Source organism: Metopolophium dirhodum, chromosome 1 (assembly GCF_019925205.1).
Source record: "Metopolophium dirhodum isolate CAU chromosome 1, ASM1992520v1, whole genome shotgun sequence".
NCBI lineage: Eukaryota > Metazoa > Arthropoda > Insecta > Hemiptera > Aphididae > Metopolophium > Metopolophium dirhodum.
Genome location: NC_083560.1, coordinates 113,590,928 through 113,598,411, shown reverse-complemented (window position 1 = coordinate 113,598,411; position 7,484 = coordinate 113,590,928).

Sequence of the window (7,484 nt, the reverse complement as noted above, 5' to 3'; positions counted from 1 at the left end):
TATCATTATATTATTTGATATTAAATATATTAGAATGGTTGGCAGTTTGTTTCAAAGATGACAATGTATTATATATGTGTCCGAATGTGTATCCTAAACAATCTACAAAAATTGGATCAAATACTATGATAAAATGGAAAAATGGATTAAATAAGCTAAAATATTAACGAAAGGAAGTAAGTTTTAGTTTTAATTTTTTTATGAGAAAGGGTAGGTAAGTTATTCTATTTTTTTCACAGTTTAAAAATTAATACAGTAACTCTATTACTGTATTGCATATTACAACTAGAAGCAGTGGCGTACCCAGAATTATGAAATGGGGGGGGGGGGGGTTAAATATAAATTAAACCAAGTTTTTTAAAGTTTTCGTATATAAATAAATTTAGGTCCGGGACTTGTTGCACTAAATATTATCGAAATATGCTTAAATGTTTATATAATTTTTGAAAAATACATAAAATATATTATAATTTTAGAAATGAAAAAATTAAAAATAAGTAGGTTTATAAACATGATAAAAATAATTTATACACGGGTTTACTAATTCGAATATAGCTATTATATTGATTAATATAATGGACAGTGGATACTTTTGCATGTTTTGTGCATTTTCAAACTATCATGAATTAAAACAACTTATTTTTAAAAATACCGGCATAAAATACTAGGTTAATCTATATAATAAGAATCTAACTTGATTTTGGAGACGAAGGAAACCGGTTTTGAACCCTCATAATAATAATAATAATAATAATAATAATTAACTGATTAGCAATTATTTTCATATAATCACAAATAACGATGTCTATTGTTTCTTTTTTTTTTTGTTTATTTATTTTATAATCATTGACCAATAATAATGTACAAAAAATACGCATGCGCGTTCCCTTATTTATTCGATCGATAAGATCGACAGCTCCAACTCCAATCGTTCAGTAGTTTGTCGTATAGCATTATACTAACTATACATTATTTTTTTTGTCAAGTGTTATTTAAATATATAATTATTTCAATAATAATAATTATTATTATGAGTAATAAGAGGTGCATCGTTTTACATTGTGAAAATCGTTCAAATTGCAATCAGGCAATTTCATCGTATGCAATTCCAAATGGAGGAGAGAGGTATTTAATAACACCTAATACTTAATAATTGTAATTATTAATTAATAATTTTATAAAGTGTGCCCACCTAATGATTTAAATATTTATAGGTTAATACAATGGCTTAATAGTTGCAACAGGACCGATTTGTTGGAACGCGAAACCAATATTCGTACGAATAATAAAAACTTAAGAGTGTGCAATTGTCACTTTGAAACCAATATGTTTTTTTACTACACAGCGTAAGAGGTTAAGACCAAATGCTGAACCCACATTATTTGGTATGTGGTATATATAGTATATACATTATTAAATAATATATCTGTTTATTTATTTATTTTTTTATTAAAGAAAGACAACCCTCGGAAACTTGGACATATCTGTTTATTATACTTCGCCTATGTTTCACTACCATTTATTATTATAAATGCATATACTTTAGGTAATATACCGTTCAAGTGGGTAAAATTCCAATCTGCCTATTTATACCAACCTAAGCATCCATATTATGACGACAATGATGCCTGTATCGGTGTAATGGATGCAGTGGCGGTTCTGGTAGTATTTTTTTGGTGAGGCAACCTATGTATCACCCCCCCCCCCCCCCCCATACAAAATTAGAATTCACAATAAATCTAATTTAAAAACATAAAAAAAATCCAAACAGACTTCACTTTACCCAACAACAAACATGGCCAACAAAACAATTTTTGTATATAATGACTCCCACATAACCAAGTGTTGTTGATAAAAATTTGGATTAAATGACCTACAGAATACCTTACTTAGTTTCTTGTCAGGAGCCAAAGCTGACAAAATCGGAATAGGCTTACCCACTTTTACTAAATCATTTTTACTATCAGAATTCCATCGTCGAAACGGCGTCTCCAACAACATAACTACCACGTCTGTCACTGGATACGTCATAACTCCAACAGTAATTAATTTAATAATGTTTATTAAAAAAAACTGCAGCACTCACACATATATTTTAACGTAGACGTTAAGACGAACCGGAATCACCGAAAAAGTGTAAGACACAACTACACAAGCGACCATTCGTACAAGACGTCAAGACAGAAATCACTAATGATAAATATAAAATTATTATCAATAGATATTACAACGGAAAACTGTCCCGAGTCTCGATTGTAACAATAACATCATTATTGATAATGTGTTTTTACGTTGAAATGCCGGCTGACTATATATTCCTGTATACCGAGTCTATTTTTAGTACATAAGGCGATATTAGTCGAGCCTCACAATGATCATTGCGCATGCGCAACTCCAGTTATTTAATAGTCGCGTGCATTCGCGTACATACGCTTGTGTGTGTAATTCATGTACACAATAGTACATACTCTGAGGCGGAGTTAAACGGTGCTTACTGACGTCATCGGAACATTGCCGCCGGTTGAAACACTAGCGTTTGTTTACGTAATAATTATTTCATACATTTCTTATCGGTTTATCACTATTTTTGGTAATAAACACTAAATAAATATAATATAATGATTTACCATTTACAATATAATAAATAATAATTTATATTGTTAAACTTGGCAAAGAAGATTTTTTTCTCAAATAAAATCATAAAAACGTTAAAAATTAATATCAAAATATGAATATGCTATCGGTGGGCCAAAAAAAACTTTAATAGTATTTTTTACTTAAAATTTTAGGTTAGGCGGCGCCTCACTTGCCTCACCCCCAAAACCGCCACTGAATGGATGTCATTTGTCAATATTGCAATGCAATGAAATTTAAAGGTACCTTATACCTTAGTGTATACATTTTTAGAATTTTGAAAACGTTTTATATTATTTTCTTAATTAAAGGAGAATCTGCTGGTATGTGTTGTTCAAATGGAACTGTTCGTATTCCAAATATCGATGAACCACCAGAACCAATGAAAACTCTTTTGGAAAATTCAACAAATATTTCAAAACACTTTTTAGAAAATATTAATAAATATAATAATGTATTTCATATGACCTCATTTGGAGTGGCAGAAACTATTGTCGAAAATTATATGCCTACATTTAAAATAAGAGGTCAAGTGTATCATTTAGCCGGATCGTTAATGCCTTTACCAAATACAAATCATAAATATTTACAAGTTTATTTTATGAATGACGAAGAGGAACAAATAGATGCGCGAATGGGTGTTTGCAGTGGATTGAATAAAGGTAATTGTATTGTATAATATATTTGTTGTTTAAAACGTTTTAATTTATATATTTATACATTTAGATATTATAAGAGATTTGCAATTATTGTTACATAATGTCAATCCTTTAATTACGAAGTTCAAAACTGCATTGGAATATATGCCCACTGATCAATACCGAATAGTCATAAATGCAAATATGGTTCCTCGAGGTCAACATAGAGGTAGATTTAATGCACCATCTCAAGTAGAAATGGCTGTAATAATGATTGGAGAAGAATATGGAAATCGCGATATAATTTTATCTAGAAAAGATGAAAAGTTACAACGAATAAGTGAAACTCATAGGTAAATTAATTTTAAAGTGTATTCACTTTGCATTTTTTCTTAATTTTTATTTATGTGTTTTTAAGGTCTTATGATTCTCTAGAATATCCACTGATATTTCTACACGGTGAAGATGGTTATGCTATTGATATTTTGTCATTTAATGTTAATTTAAATGAATACAATAGTCATAAAACTGTTTCTTCAAAACAGTATTATGCTTATAGAATGATGGTGAGGCATCATATCTACAATCATTTACATAATTATTGAAAACTTATTAATAAATATTTGGTAAGTAAACAATATTTTTTCAATTTAATCAAAAACATGTATAAATATTATAATAATTTAAAAATAATGTAATTTTTAATTTTAATTTTTTCTAAAGGTTGATATGTATGCCAAAATAGAATCAGAACGGCTTTTATTTATACGAAATAATCAGTCAAAATTAAGAGCGGAAGATTACATTCATTTACGTGATGCTATAGAAAATGACGGTCATGTGAATGACATTGGACAACTTTATATTTTACCTTCTTCATTTACAGGAGGTCCCATGTAGTAAAATATTTTGTATCTTATAACTTAAAATTGCTACGAAAAATGTACCGTAATATTAATTTTAAAAATCTAAAATTGTACATACTATTAATTTTTAGATACATGCACGAAAAAACTATGGATGCCATGACTTACGTTCGTAATTTTGGAACTCCAAATTTGTTCATTACATTTACATGTAATCCAAATTGGACGGAAATAAAAAGAGAACTCAAACATGGTCAAACCCCACAAGACAGACACGATATTATCGCTAGAGTTTTTCATCAAAAAATTAAAGTTCTAATGAACTTAATTGTGAAACATCGTATATTTGGTGAAACGCAGTGTTATATGTATACTGTTGAGTGGCAAAAACGTGGTAATACATGAATGGTATTATTTATTTATTTATTTTTCTACGTATAATTATTCATTATTTAAGGTCTTCCTCATGTTCATTTACTGGTTTGGTTAGTTGATAAAATTAGACCAAATGATGTCGATAGTATAATAAGTGCTGAGTTACCAAATCCCGATATTGATCCTGAACTATTTGAAATAGTTAAAAAACACATGGTGCATGGCCCATGTGGCTATATGAATCCAAATTCTCCATGTATGGGAGAAAACCAAAAATGTTTAAAAAGGTAATAATACATTTTAATATTCAGTATACATATTTAAAACAATTTCATATTAATAACTATTATACATTTATATAAATGTTTTGAATTATAATTTATATTTTTTTAAATTAAGTATATTTATAAAATTTCATGATTTGTACTTATATTTTTTATTTGTATAAGTGTAGGTATTTAGTTATTTTTTAGTGCAAAAGCGCATACGAATGTATTTATTATAATATTAATTAATAATATATTTAACTATTGTGATAATTGTAATAATTAATATTTATTACAATAATGCAGTTTAAACTTTAAAGTTCCTCATATATATTATGAAGTTAAATTCTATTGATAGGACTTTCTTTGTAAGTTATGAGTAAAAACTTAATTTTCAAGTTATATAATAGATATATTCAAGTGCCATGCAGTTACCTACTTAAGGTGGTTTTACATAACAAATCGTAATTAGTTAAAGATTAACATTATTTTGCATTTTTATTGTATACATATGCAAAGGAATGCATATTTAATAAAAAAAAATTCATTTGTTCTATTAGGTATCCGAAAGCATTTACTAACAGTACTATTACTGAAGATGATGGATATCCTTTATACAGACGAAGGGCTTTTGGAAGTGGTGGATTTAAATCAACTGTATTACGAAATTCGACCTTAGTAGAAATTGATAACATATTTATTGTTCCATACAATCCATTACTATTGAAAACATTCAATGCTCATATTAATGTTGAATGGTGTCATTCAGTAAAATCAATTAAATACATTTGTAAGTATTTTAATAAAGGGTCTGATCAAGCTATATTTGCATTAACGAATAAATTTGATAAAGTTGGAATTTATCAAATTGGACGTTATATTAGTACCAACGAGGCAGTTTGGAAAATATTAGGATTTCCGTTGCATCAAAGGCATCCAGTCGTACAGCACTTGGCTGTTCATTTGGAAAATGGTCAGAGAATATATTTTTCATCCACGGATAATGTTCAGCATATTTTAAATAATTCAAAAAACACTACATTATTAGCATTTTTTAATTTGTGTCAAGTTGATGATTTTGCTAAAACATTATTATATCATGAAGTGCCAAAATATTTCACATGGGACTCAAATAACCATACATTTAGTAGGCGAAAAAGAGGGAAACTTTTGAAAAATAATATATACTCTACGGATGCAATCGGCAGGGTGTATACAGTACATCCAAATAATGCAGAATGCTATTTTTTGAGATTATTACTAAATGTGGTTAAGGCCCAACTTCTTTTCAAAATTTACGAACGGTAAACAATATTATTCATCCAACTTTTCAACAAGCATGCAAAATACTTAATTTAATAGATGATGACAGTCATTGGTCATTGACATTGACCGAAGCTTCACTGAATGATTCGTCTTCAAAGTTACGATATTTATTTGTACTCATGTTGAGTGCGTGTCAAATATCAGATCCACTTGAATTATGGATTTTACACCGTAATAGTATGTCCGAAGATATTTTACATCAATCAAAGATACTAGATCCAAATAGCACATTTAACGATACAATATATAATAAAACTTTAAGGTTACTTAATAATATTTTATTAAAAATAAATGGAAAACAATTACAATACTACAATTTACCGTTGCCTGAATGCGATAGTTATGATAGTAATGTGAATATGGATAATCAATTTGAATATATGAGGGAAACACAATATGATAAATGTAGTTTGAGAACTGATATTTCCACTAACGAGCCAAGACTTACAAATGAACAGAGATGTGTATTTGATACTGTCTACAATTCAGTTCTTCGCCACGATGGTAAATTATTTTTCATCGATGCTCCTGGAGGAACTGGTAAGACATTTTTATTAAAGTTATAATTGTCGAAAATAAGACGAGAAGAAAAAATAGCGTTGTGTGTCGCATCGTCAGGGATAGCTGCAACATTATTGCCTGGTGGACGAACTGCACATTCAATGTTTAAATTACCTCTCACTATGATAAACAACGATTTACCTGTATGCAATATAAAAAAAGGGTCAGCAATGGCCAAACTAATACAAGAATGTAAGTTGATTGTATGGGACGAGTGTACTATGGCTCATAAAAAAGCTATTGAAGCACTGAACCGTTCATTGATTGATCTGACTGGTAAAAATGATATCATGGGCCGGATAACAATTGTATTTTCAGGTAACTAATGCAATTATTTTTCAGTTCAATTTAATTTATTACCGTCATCAAAAAACTTTGAACTGTCATTTAATTTTTTATGTAACATTTTAAATGTATTATTGTAGGAGATTTCCGTTAAATTTTACCCGTTGTGCCTCGGGGTACTAAAACTGATGAAATACGTGCATGTATTAAATCATCAAATTTATGGGAACATGTAATTAGATTGAAACTTACATCTAATATACGGGTACAATTGAGTAAAGAACAGGATTCAGGTAAGGTGTTTTAGCTAATTATAATGAAGGGACAATTTTTAATGTATTTATATAAGTCAAGAGTAATAAAAAGTGTTATTATGATTTCAAAGTAAATATAATTAATTTTTAGTTAAAATTATAACTAATTTAATTAAAATTATACTTCAATAGTTATATTGTAATCATGATATTCAAATGAATTTAATGGCAAAAAATTTTAATTTCAGATGAATTTAGTAAGTTTTTATTGGATATTGG